This window comes from Dreissena polymorpha, chromosome 5, assembly GCF_020536995.1.
Source record: "Dreissena polymorpha isolate Duluth1 chromosome 5, UMN_Dpol_1.0, whole genome shotgun sequence".
Taxonomy (NCBI): Eukaryota; Metazoa; Mollusca; class Bivalvia; order Myida; family Dreissenidae; genus Dreissena; species Dreissena polymorpha.
In genome coordinates, this window is record NC_068359.1 from 98,944,243 (window position 1) to 98,958,491 (window position 14,249).

Sequence of the window (14,249 nt, forward strand, 5' to 3'; positions counted from 1 at the left end):
GGTCACTAGGTCAAGGTCACTGTGACCTCTAAAAAATAATTCTGACAAGCTTTCATTTATTAAAAAATGCACCCGCAGCCGAGCGTTGGCACCCGTTATGCAGGGCTCTTGTTTAAACAATCCATTTAATTGACAAAACAAATCATAGAAGCATGTTTCAAATTCAACTGCAATAAAAGCAAAGCCTTTCAATTGAACTAAGTTAATTTACATAGATAAACAGTTGTTTATCAACGTTGTAAATCGAGTACATTCAACCAAATGAAATCTTGTATATGGCGAACCAAAACATGCCTACAAAAATCGTTGTTTTTTTTTGTACGGAGATAACCCTGTGGTGTTAAATCGTTGTTTGGTGCGCGCGCTTCACGATACTGCGAAGAATGAGCGAATGGTCTATATTTAGGATGAGCGAATGGTCTATATTAAGGCATTCATATATGTAGCAAAACAAGATCGTTTAGCGGCTTGACAACATTGAAAGTTATACATGCAAATATTGTTTGTTTTATGGGAACAACCATGTGATAAACCAGCAAAGTCCTGCGCTTGTGCGATTAAGTAGCCAACACTATGCATAACGCATAGTTTAAATAGCCCGAAAGCTTATTATAACTCCTTACTATAATATGATATGAGCCTTTCTCTGTGAAAACGGGGTTTAATACACGAGTACGCACAGGCTAATCGGAGATGGCACTTTTCGCTATAACTGGATAATCGCTAAGAAGATATTTCCTACGTACGAAAAATACCATAAACGCGGAAAGTATCGTCCCTGATAAGCCTTGCGATCTGCACAAGCTCACCTGGGACGACACTTCACGCTCATGCGTTAAGCCCCATTTTCCCAGACCAAAGCTCATAATTATAAAATTATAAAACAACAACAGCACTAACTGTAATACTACAAATACATCCACTCCTAAAAACAATTATACAAATAATAATAATAATAATAATAATAATAATAACAATAATAATTACAATAATAATAACAATGGCAAAAAGAAGAAGAAGAAACAGTTAAAACAAGTATAAAGATTTATTGGATTAAACTTTAAAGCACGCATCTGTTAAACAAGTGCCCTACTTTAATTTAGAAAGCGGGATAGTCCCGCATCACAGCGTCTCGCAATTCTTCTAAGAAAACTATTTTTAGAGCTATGAATAAATCGCCAACCGCTAAGCATGGTTTTTATTTTATCATGCATAGTATATAAATTCTGCAATTATCCATTTTCTCTTGATTATAACTTATGAATATATGTAACACGGGTTTAAGAACAAATAAAAGTCCTTGATTTAAATGAGTTTGTTGTCGTCGCCGTGACCTTCGGATTGTAAATACGCGATAAAGCGATTAAGTAAATGTAAAGTAACACTTGATTCTGATTCGCCCTTGCGAGCTGACGTCACATTTTTCCCAGTAGGCCTATTCATGTATGATAAACATTTACTACAAGTAACGTTGAAATGTAAACGCAGATCACTTTGGTTGTAAAGTTTTAGTGGTGAACATTGTGTTCTTTTAACGATAGTTATTTACACACAATAGTTTCTTCAACTGGTGAGAAACGATTATAATAACGCATCTCTCGCAATGGGTAATCTTCGCTTCCTTGCATTCTGCATGTTATGTTTGTATCTGTTTTTCTGTCTGTGTTTATTTCGGAAAGTATATGCATGTTCTCCGCTTATAATTACAATGTATATGTAAACACTAAACTTTGTTTCACTTCTTTACTATCATGCTTGGATTTACATGTTTGTATTAAGAAGTATTTTTTAAAAGAAACCTAAATATTTAGCGACTGTATCAAATTATTATTTTGGAATAACTTTGGAAAAAATGTTTAATTTTAATATTTGCAGAAAACTGGGAATCGATTGAACGCTACTTGTTGTCGAAGGAGTACGAAGCTCTTACGTTTGACCAACAGGTATGGACACTTTTATTTTTAGTTTTTGGGGGAGCAAGGGCGCGGAGGGGGGGGGGGGGGGGGGATGAGTGTATGCCTTCAATGCGTGAATATAATAATTCGGACAGCGTTGGTCAAATAATTGCGTTATTTGTTGATATGTATTTTTCGGCGTAAGCTGTATTAAGCCAGCTTTTCACCTTAGCCTGACCTTTGTTAGCGTCCAATAGAATTCAAATAAAACTTCCCGCGGCCAAGTACAGATGAATACACTTCATTGACTGCATTGGCTGATTTGAGAATACGACCAGAACATTGGAAACATGTCCGCGTCTTTGTAACATTGTTTTACTGCGTGTTCAGCATGAAACAATTTTATATCTAATGAAAAGGCTTAATAGATAGAACAGTTTTACACTCAATCTCGACATCAATACAGTTTGTGCGTCCACCTTTTATTTGCAGAAGATTTTCAGCGCGAGAACGTTTGCACTTAAAGGCTATTTTCTCATATTTATTACTAACTTCCATATTCCCGTCAACATGTTAACATGTTAAAGTATAGAGAGCAGTGGAAGCGAAGACTCACTTTAATGCATTGCATTTCAACTCGCGAGGTATATCGGGTCAATTTGCGGCCACTGTGTGTGAATGTCAGAGTTTACATACAGGTTGATCGCTGCGTCTCAACCCTATGTGCTGATCGGAGTTCGCGGCCAGGAAAATAATCGTTACATAATAAAGACGCTATAGCGTGAACTAGGTGAACTGGAATTTTCTTTAGACCAGACAGATGTTAAATGAAGATATCCAGCGATATCATATGGTATGTCAATAATAGATTCTTAATGTGTTTTACAACAATACCATGATAAATATTATTTTTAATAAATTTAACAAGAATTATGCAATCATATTGACTAATGAATTAAGCATGAGCGCAATGATTCTCGATACTGTTAAAAATCGAATCAAATAGCAACGCCAGACAAACCACTAAAACAGGTTTGTTCGAAGAACGCGCGTATAAATATTTAAAATATATACGGATACTTCGCGTGTGGCCGGTTGACTCATATGTTTTAATTTCACTTCCATTCTTCTTTTGGTTTTCTGTTTTGTATCTATACGTTTATGACCAGCAATATGTAATGATGTAAAATAAGCCGCGAAAACTCCGCGTATCATCCCGTACTGCGTTTGCTGCAGCTAAGAACTGCACAGAAAAAGACATTCGCTATCTTTGATCTCATTCATTGAAGTCTTTACCTTTCATTAACTGCAACCACAATCAACGCCGTATATCTTTTTTAAAGATATTTCTTGTTAGTTTTATCTACGCAAGTAATTCATATAACAATGTTAGACCATGCTGACTGAAAGTGGAAATGGTAATTGGCTCGTTAAGAACTAACTTTCAGAAGCCACGTTCACTCAAATACGCTGTGCTTCTTATATAATGTAATGGTAAAGGTATATAAACCTTGGGTTCCGAAGATGAGTTACACTCGTAAACAAATAATCAGTATTCACTCGTACAACTTTCCAAATGGGTCCTTTTAAGTTTGCTATTTTCTCATAACTGAATCAACGAAATGACACTGTTCATTTTCCATACATAAATTTGTCGTATCTTACTATTGACTCGTGTAAATATGTTTTAATACATTTCCAAAATCACTGATCCATAACAAGTACGTAATTTATGCTTTCTGTTTCATTCAATTTGTTTTTGTGTGCACACATTTGAAACAACTTGAATAGTGTAATTTAATCATGGCTAAACGTACGGAAGATTAACAAGAGCACCGCATAGCGGGTGCCACGTTCGGCTGCGAAAGCTTGTTAGAATTTTTTAATTTTTTTAGAGGTCACAGTGACCTTGACCTTTGACCTAGTGACCCAAAATGGGTGTGGCGTGTAGAACTCATCAAGGTGCATCTACATATGAAGTTTCAAAGTTGTAGGTGGAAGCACTTTGATTTTAGAGCCAATGTAAAGGTTTTAATCCGACGCCGGCGGACGGCGGACGTCGGACGACGAGCAGGCTATGAAAATACCTCGGGTTTTCTTCGAAAACAGCCTCGCTAAAAATGATGAAAATATCTACCTGGGGGCCAGGAAGCTGGAAGGTCTCGGATCGGGTCGTCGAAAATAGCAATGCACTACACGGGCTTCAACTAAAACAAAATTCAGAGATGAATATTAGAATAAGTGAGAAAAAACGAAACAAAGAAACACGCACACACGAATCAATGACAGCATTACTCTTTATGTCTTATACACCAGATGGCATTTCTTATTTATACAGCTCCAGACATTTTCTAGTTTAGCCTCAATGTCTGTTTAAGCTAAACCTTTACCAAACAGCAAATATTGAAAGGTCCAAAGTTAAAGAATTTGCATATGACAGTTTAGTTTGCGATACAAGTCAAAGTTATGAAGAAGATAGTGAAGAAATCATGTTGATACAACTCAAATTGAGCATATAGTCGTCTACAGTTCAATCGTAAAATCTGGTAATTGTTTGGTTTGGAACACTTGACAAAACATTTTTATAATGTTTATATAATGGATAAGGAGTGCAATATTTTACATTCCAAACTCTTACCCACCCCCCCCCCCCCCCAAAAAAAAAATTTTAATAAATAGATAGATAAATAAAATAATTTCTCATCAATTCTGGACGCATTGGGAAATTGACCTCCGGGACTTTAAAAAATCTGGAACTAACTGAAAAATCATGAACTCTGTTAGCCATTTATTTTGCATTTGAAATATCAACTTTCAATAAAATAATTCAAAAATGAATTAGACCCTCAAATAGAGTTAATGATGTTGATCTAAATTCCACAAGTTTTTGTCTTCAAAGATTTAACCTAATGAATTAGTTTTTACTTAACTTGACCTTGATTCGAACTTGACCAAAATCATGTTAAGATAAAATGTCTGATCAAGTTTCAGCAAAAATGAGTCATCAATGTGGCTTATAAAGTGGCAACGCATTTTTTTAATAATATTAGATTTAGTAACCTACGTTGACTTCAGTGATCCAGTTTCGAACTTGACCTAGATATTGTCAAAATAAACATAAGCAAGCTTAATCAATATTTTACCTTACATGTTTTCACAACAGTCATAACGAGGTAAAACAAATGACGAGAACGAGAACAATGTGTTTGTTAGCTTTGGTGACTTGGTGACCTAGATTTTTTATTCCATTTGACACAAAGTCGACGTTGTGGTTGAAACCAGTCAAATGTCTGCGCGGAGTGTGGTTGAATATAATTTCCAAGTTATTGGCTTCGCTCTGGAGAGCGGCGACTAGTATGTAATGCATTTTTTTTCGCTTATGGGAGGAGCAGTTATTGTACGGATCAATGTATATATTTTTGTTTTAAGAACATCTTGCATAGTGGTGATTTTTATGCTCCCCGAAAATATTTTCGGTGGAGCATATAGTTGCCAGTTTGTAGTTCCGTGTTCCTTCCTTCCGTTACACTTTTGCTACCGTTTCTCATAGCGCCTTCAATACTTTACCAATCGCTTTCATATTTGGCATGCAGGTACCTTGCATGGACCTCTACCTTTTGATGAGGTTTGAGGTCACTGGGGTCAAGGTCACCGAGGCTAATAATAGACTTCCTTCTGTCACACTTTTGCTACCGTTTCTCATAGGGCCTTCAATACTTAACCAATTGCTTTCATATTTGGCGTGTAGGTACCTTGCATGGACCTCTACCTTTTGATGAGGTTTGAGGTCTCTGGGGTCAAGTCAAGGTTACCGAGGCTAATAATAGACTTCCTTCTGTCACACTTTTGCTATCGTTTCTCATAGCGCCTTTAATACTTAACCAATCGCTTTCATATTTGGCATGTAGGTACCTTGCATGGACCTCTACCTTTTGATGAGGTTTGAGGTCACTGGGTCAAGGTCACCGAGGCTAATAGATATTTTAGGTGTTTATTAACACATACATTGACAAAGCGCATCATCGGGGCACAGGTGGGTAGCGTGTGGCTATGATATTAAAGGGATCTTTTCACGCTTTGGTAAATTGACAAAATTGAAAAAAGTTGTTTCAGATTCGTAAGTTTTCGTTTTAGTTATGATATTTGTGAGGAAACAGTAATACTGAACATTAACCATGCTCTAATATAGCCATTATATGCATCTTTTGATGATTTTAAAACCTAAAAATTATAAAGCGTTGCAACGCGAAACGATTGAATAATTTGGAGAGTTCTGTTTTTGTCGTTAAATTTTGTGAAACTACAAAGATTGCTTATATAAGGTATAAAAAACGTAACGAATGTGTACTCGGCGGAATAGCTCAGTAGGCTAGAGCGTTTTTACTTCAGGACTCTGGCAGGACTCCAGGGGTCACTGGTTCGAAACCTGCTCCGGGCAATGTTCTTTTCCTTTTTTAAATATTTTTCTTGATTTTTTACTGGAGCTTTTACGATCCAATGTTTACATTTATCAATATAAAGCATTTAATGAATAAGTTAAAAAAATGCCAAAATCTGTGAAAAGGCCCCTTTAATTAGTGAAAACATCATTTTGAATGATAAATAATCATATTATAACGAAAAATTAACTTTTCTGAAAAAAAATATTTCACTATCAAATATATATATTAAAACAAAAATAAGGACGTCCCAAAAATAAAATGGTGACTACTTAATATGGTAACTGGAAGTATTATCCAGGTCTATTTATAGATCTGGGGATTCCAAAATGGAAGAAATGAATAACTTCCAATTACATTTACCACCGTTTTGAAAGAAAAACCAACAACAGTCTTTGTGATTATATCTGAACTTACCCGTCAACGTATTAATACAATCCCATTTTATTAAGTTGGTATATGAACAAAAATATATGTAAAATAGACATTAAGACTAGTAATTGTTTAACTATTCATCTAGTAAATTGAAAAGCAGAAAGTCCGAGACCGAGATAGGCCGAGTAGTTCCGATGGTTTGTAAACAAAAACCCCCAATCAAATCCAACCGTGATTCATCGATTGTCTCTCCGGAATACACCGTAAGAGATAAGAACGAACCCTGAAGTTAGACGTAGAATGGTAGCAGGCTCTTTCGGCCCAAGGCTTTGTCGGCCCAGTGTTTGTTTTAAAAATAACGCATGCTTATAGCGTTTGGTTAATCAACTACGGCAAGTACTTCTCTAGCTTTTGCTTGTTATTTTGTCTTTTCAGATTTGATTTTGAATTATCGGTCATGAAAATCACAGGTGGTTAGCGTGTGGCTATGATATTAATTAGTGAAAACATCATTTTGAATGATAAATAATCATATTATAACGAAAAATTAACTTTTCTGAAAAAAAATATTTCACTATCAAATATATATATATAACATATATATATATATATATATATATATATATATATATATATTTGTTTTTGTTTTTTTATTTTTTTAAATAGAATTAAAAAATACTGCGTTTTAATACGACCGAAATACAACGTTGCACGTTTTTATTAAAATTAATGGATGCCGCGTGGTGACAACGTTAATTAGAATTTCTTACATCTCTTAAATATCTTATAAAAAAATACACGTGTTTTTATATTAACAAATAAATGCAAACAATACATCTATTTTGCATGTATTTTTGTTGTTGTTTATTGTTGTCTATCATAGGCCCTAAGTACTATCCCTACCACATATAGAGCGCGAAGCGCGACACGTATTATTGATTGTAACAATGAGTTGTGATAAAGGAAGCAGCCGCTTATCAAGGAGGAGCTGTGTCCCAGCAACCCGTTTCCCTAGAGTCAAGCACTCCTCGGAGTTGTTTTTTTAAGAACCACATAAAGAGCGCAAAGCGCGACACGTATTACTATCCAGGTGGTATGGACCCTTTGGTATGGACTTTTTTAGGTGACACTATCAATGCGCATTTTGTGAGATGAAGCAGATTTTTTAAAACCTACACAGTTCTGTTCCATTAATGAAAATTGCACACGGATGCCAGTAAAAAAAGGAAACCAATGTTAATAAAATGAACTATGGAATATTTGGGGGTTACAACACAAAATCATAGATAATGGTTATTTGTGGGTTATAACACAACATAATAGATAATGATTATTTGGGGGTTATAACACAAAATCATAGATAATGGTTATACCAGTATCTTTTTCTATTTTGATTAAAATAATCGGCCAATTTATTAATATCAACAGTAGAAAAAAAATCGTTCTATGTAACTTCATTGAGTGCCTTTTACAGTGAAATTCCCGACGCCCTTTGATGCTTTGCATCAATACTTATCTTGTTTTGTATTTGAGATCGATGCCAGACGGCAATTGCAGCTCAGGCATAACTCATTCAGATATCCGAGTCATTCAGATATCCGAGATCTGATTATCTGCATATTTTCACTTGAATTAAAAGGTTTGTCTTAACGTAGAGATATAACAAGCGTTATGTATGATTTTTTTCTTTAAGTTACCACAAATAATTGGTCATAAATTGTGTTGTTATAAACACATATTGTTAGCTGCTTTTGTTTTGCTTTTATTACTTTTATTTGTCACTGCATCTAGTGACTAATTAGAAAAGTTGTTTATGTTTATTTCACTTCAAATCTATAAGTATGGGACAGGATAATACAATCGTAATTGTTGAAATTGTATTGCTGAATATTCAAATTGTCAATTTGATACAAAACACAGATATTTCACAAAATGGTTTCTGCATTGTTCCTGGAATTTCATCAAGCATTCTTGAAAATACCTCTTATTTTCCACGTTTCCTCGAATATGTTTTCTTTGCAATAACTTTCCTGTCGTATTAATAATATATTCGAAGATTAACTAAATTGATTAAGTTGTCATTTTTGCTTGGAAAATGCTTGCTCCGGAGCCTTGTTGAAAATTCGTTCTAGCGCGTCCACACACCGGGGAGCAGGATCACGTGACTTTGTGGGACGCCCAATTAAACATTTATGGATCAAAACACCCTGGTTAGTGGTGCTTTTTTCAAAGAATTTTTTAAAACATGTTTTCTTAAGAATTTTTACTGGTGCATAAAAGAAAGAATATCATGCTGCTTTTGGCAATGTGAAATACATCAGAATTAATTTATTAAATAAGTCTGTGTTCTTGTTAAAAAAGTCATTGTGTACTGCACGATTATGCTTCACGCAACGTGAAATTTTGTCACCGATTTCATACATATTCATGGCTTTATTCTTATACCTTAATGTATCGGCACAAACTGCAAGAAAACCTGTCTTTTATGCACTTAAGATTTTTGCAAATGTATCTCAATAACTTGAGAAGTTTGAAGGAAAAAGTTCAAAACGGCGTCTTTACATTCTGTCTAGCCCCTGTGTAAGCCCTGTTTATTATGCACCCTGCGTACGCGATTTAATAAATGTAGTCACTGACACTAATTAGCGACGTGCAGGTTTTATCTAATGAAAGCCTTTCTGTTTGAAAAAAATCAATATCTGGGCTTCCTGATAGAGATAATACAGGTACCAGTAGTTAGTGAATTTCAACTATTAAGCGTAATAGATATCGGCATAATCTAGGTCAAGTTTATTTTAAAGCAGTTTAACAGTATCAAATTTTGTTAAATTTTCTTTGGTCTTTACAGTCTTTAAACTGCATGCAGATTCAGTTCAAACGGTTCAATTAGACAAACATGTATGGCATTTAAGACATTTAATATCTCATTAACTCGGCATTTTTTAACATAAGCTTGCTTCAACATTAATTATTTTACAAAAACAAATACTGCTGTCATTAAGTGTTGTTTTATTATTATAATTATTGTACAAAATCGTACAGAACGTTTAAAACAACAAACTATTATTGACACAACATATTCATTAATTGTAACGTGTTTGTTGAAATTGTTAAATGAAATTTTACAATTTACGCCTCAAAACATATTCACACGGGCTTAACGGACATGTTGCAACACATACAGAAACACTGTCGTTGAAGACCCTGGGACTGGGTGTCTTATTTTTGAAAAATCACAATATATTCAAATGGCAACTGCATGCTAAAATGACGCACCACTGATGGCCAATGGCTTCTTATTCGTACAAAAATGCAGAAACACACACAAAGCGAAATTACACTGAATGAACACGGGGACGAAAGTACCTTTTCAATGACTGCACTTCTATCTTGTTTCAATCAATTAATGTGTCATATTCATTAGATATTATGATACGATGCCTGACTAACTATTTATGTGAACATGATATGTTGTCACTTTTCTTTTATTTATAAATCAATATGTTAAAACGTGTCTTTTTATGTTGCAAATTTTGGCCAACGTACAAGTTTGTTAGAATTAGGTCACTATAAAACTAACCTTGATATGCACTGATGCCACTGACCTGAAAAAATTGTTAATAGTAAAATTATATGCAGATAAATATAAATTTGTTGTGCAAACTGCAATTTTAATTATTTATAAATATGCTGATGTATTTTTTGGTACACCTATAACAGTGTGAAACTTCATAACTGTACGAAAAATAAAATTGTACTTTCGATTTCGATTTCCATATATTTGAAATGAAATAAAACCCCTGAAGTATTTATTTTCTTAAAATAACAAAGAGTAGCACACGTCGTTAACAGTTACAAACATAATAAACTGATTTGATTTCTGAACAAAATTACTCACAGGAGCATGGCTAAAAATAGTATCTAGTGAGTGTCCAGTTTTATCACGATGACATATATATATTGGCAAGTACGTACATTTTAAGGGAAGTAAACTAAACCGTTGATCGTAGAATTGATAGTATGCCTATTGGTCATACTTGATTAAGGTTTAAACGCGTATAGATCTAAGTGGTGCAACTACATTAGGCGTTTAACACGAACACAAAAACGTTAAAGGGATTTATATTTATTTTATTTAATTCGTTGTTGAGCAGCGATAAACGAATGGTGTCAGACTAGGGCCTTCTACTCGGTATGTTTGGCATCTCTTGCCATTAATCTCTTTTCATGAAATATTAGTATTAATATGTAAATAAATGTATGTACTAGTATAATTTGCTAGAGCTGGCAGACAGATAGACTCTCATTTTTCTGTCGGTCTTGTTTTCATGAGATTTATATCAATGCCGAAGAACATTACACGGCAATTTGACACTGTTCGATCGATCACAATTTTAGGAGGTAAGTGCCTTTATACAAGTAAACATTGTTCCTGAAATAAATTGAAAATACAAATAAATTCGACGCGTTTTTTTTTCGAAGTATAGTGTTATAGACGTATTTAATTGTTGTAAATATATTTAGTTCATAAATATATTTATTCTGAATGATATTGAAGTAAATTATTTTTTAAAGGAAACATTGCTCTGATTGTTCAATGGTTGGACAGAGTAGATTTTAACTGTAAATAGGATTAGTAGCGTTCTTTTGTAGTAGTTGATTAGTTTTCAGTATGTAGAGACTGGGTACAAAGTTGAACTGTTTTTACTAACATTTTAATACGTTAATTGGCTTGTCAATCATGAGTTTATTCCTCAACCACATCCTTGTGCATGAATGACTATTTCGAATGTCATTCTTTGCATATCATTCATGCTGTCAACCTGTATGTTTATGATATTAAATCATAAATATAATATATTTAGGTAAATATGCATTTTATACATCTTTTATATTTATGTCTGTCGGTTGTATTATTGTAATTATTTTGTTTTAATAGTTGTATTTGTGTATTAATTCTTTTGGTATCTTACCGTCGGAACACATCATTTTATATATAATTGAAATGTATACTTATTATAAGAATGTCATTCTTTGCATATCATTCATGCTGTCAACCTGTATGTTTATGATATTAAATCATAAATATAATATATTTAGAAACCCAAACGTGTTGTTCGAAGAAAGAACCCTAAACGCCCATACGGCAACAATAGACAACACGTTGCATTATTTATATTTTTCACAAGAGTCACAAAACACATTTATTCGTCGGAAAATCACGCATTACTGTATCCTTCTACCATATAATTCCATATTGTTTTGTCAGTTATTTTGTGTTTAGTACATCACCGTTTATTTGTTTAAACGGAAAGGTTTTATTGAAAATAGTTCCATTATTTAGTATTATTGGAATTGAAATATGCATTATAGATTACACGTCTGTAATGCTCTGTAATGTATATATACCTCCGGTTACGCTTAAGGCATGGATTACAATGTAGATTGGTTTTTACGGGGAAAGCTTTTTTTAAATTGAAAATGAGATGAAGACAGTAGCGTGCGGGGTAGGATGAAGTGCGACGGTACTTTTTAGCTCGACTGTTTTTGAAGAAAACCCGAGGTATATTGTCATATTACGAGCCAGCTCGTCGTGTCGTCCGCCGTCCGCGTCGTGCTAAAACCTTGACATTTTGCTATAAAATCAAAGTGCTTCCACCTACAACTTTGAAACTTCATATGTAGATGTACCTTGATGAGTTCTACACGCCACACCCATTTTTGGGTCACTAGGTCAAAGATCAAGGTCACTGTGACCTCTAAAAAAATTCTTACAAGCTTTCATTTATTTAAAACTGCACCCGCAGAGCGTTGGAACCCGTTATGCGGTGCTCTTGTTACAACTTTGTGATAAATGTAAATCAGGAAAGATTTTATATTGCCTGAAGTTTTGGTTAAAGCAATAAAAATTTAGTCTGTTTAAATGGTTTACAATTAAATGATTATTATGAATAATTTAGTGAGAACCGGGTGTGGGGTTGGGTATTCCGCCGGACTGTGTTCGACGGTAGATAACAATCCAATTATTGAGTTTGACTAATATTATGTATTTGTTTTATAAGTATAGTAGTGCAAATGAAATAAGAGTAACATTTTTTTTACCAAGTTTGTGCTTCATTGAAGTACTTGTTTAACTTTTTGTTATCATTATTAAAAATTGTTGTAATATAAACTACTTAAATCACACACCTAATATATAGTCTGTTGAATAATTCTGTGTTCGTGAAGTACAGTATGAGGAAATCGATAAATATTTTATGTAAGAACTGATCGAAGCCAAAATTTCTTCCTTACATCTTTACACGAAGGTCATTCAGTTGTTAACGATACATTATCCTAAGAAATGTTTCAAATTTTTTATACGCTCTTACGCTTCTCTTAATTGTTCAATTATAATATATTCATGTATTGCTTGTTAATTGTTATTTTCGTTTTTGTTTATGTGTTTTAAATATTATAAAATTGATTAATTTATAAGGGCTTCTTAATTTGAGGTTAGCATGCATTGTGTAAATGCCAGTGAACAAAAAGTACAAGAACTCTTTATTAAGGGCATGAAAAGGACTGGCAACATCTACATTGAAAACTCTTTCGCAATTGAAGATGAGAGGTACGATGAAGCCATATGACAATACCTGACAATAAATAAAGTTTTCGTCATTGGTAAAGGAGTGGACGAGAACGACAGGACTGTCGGATTTTCTTGAATCGAAGTTGAGTGCATAGGATTTTGTATAATACTAAATAAATCAATACATATTAAAACAGAAATATGAATATTTTTTTATGTTCGAACCATACAATTCGTGTTACATGTGTTTCCCATGTAAACCAATCTGTATCTGGAGAATCATGTTTAAACCACTCGGTATTGGATGAATCAAGTTGGTGATTTATAATGTCATGAAATGCTTATCAGTCACTGTGACCACAGTTTAAAATAAAAACTCATTTAAGCACAGTCAAATTATGCATAATTCAACATTTTGGTGAACGATAACGACATTTACCGTAATAACTATAAGTTTTCGGATACTATAATTCCGGACAACCTCTTTTTGAGCCCAAAACACTAATTTAAAGACATATTTTGAGTCTTTTTTTGCGAAAACACAGATTTCCCCTTTTTTTTTATATCCCTCTCTTATTTTTCCAAAAGTTAAATCTTAGTTGAAATAACCTTACCATTTTTGCATTAATCCCATGATTAACACGTGTGTGTTTTTACAACCGGATGACGGTTATCTAACCTGCAATACGGGTAAAAGAAGTCAGTGAAGTGTAATGTTTGCTTGTTTAGGGTAGGCTTGGATACTCGATACAGGTAATGTTTTTACCTGATAGCTTTAAGTTATATGCTGGGGCGTAGAGGCGCGTCTTCTGGGTTGCGGATAGCGGGATTGCACTGCCGAACAAAGAAATTTAAGAAAAAGGCACCCTGACAGAAATCTTCTGTTGAAGGTTGGGTAGAAGGCTAGCAACATCCTCCCGAAAACTACGGACAACATTTTGCATGTAAAAACAGGGAGGAGGGAGGAGC

The 14,249-nt window shown here is 34.0% G+C and overlaps 1 protein-coding gene across 2 annotated transcripts in view; it reads right to left on the reverse strand.

Moving 5' to 3' along the window:
• The window catches only part of LOC127881057 (uncharacterized), a 101,013-nt gene extending 87,089 nt beyond the window's left edge, over positions 1-13,924 (reverse strand). The window contains exons 1-3 of one of the 2 annotated variants that reach the window (XM_052428655.1): positions 10,608-10,656; positions 10,290-10,314; positions 4,033-4,102 (exon numbers count right to left, since the gene is read on the reverse strand). The gene's annotated coding sequence lies outside the window, so the exon portion shown is untranslated. Of the gene's footprint in view, positions 1-4,032; positions 4,103-10,289; positions 10,315-10,607; positions 10,657-13,894 lie in introns of those variants that run through there. The other variant, XM_052428654.1, reaches the window with a different exon arrangement.
• Positions 13,925-14,249: the final 325 nt, after the last annotated feature.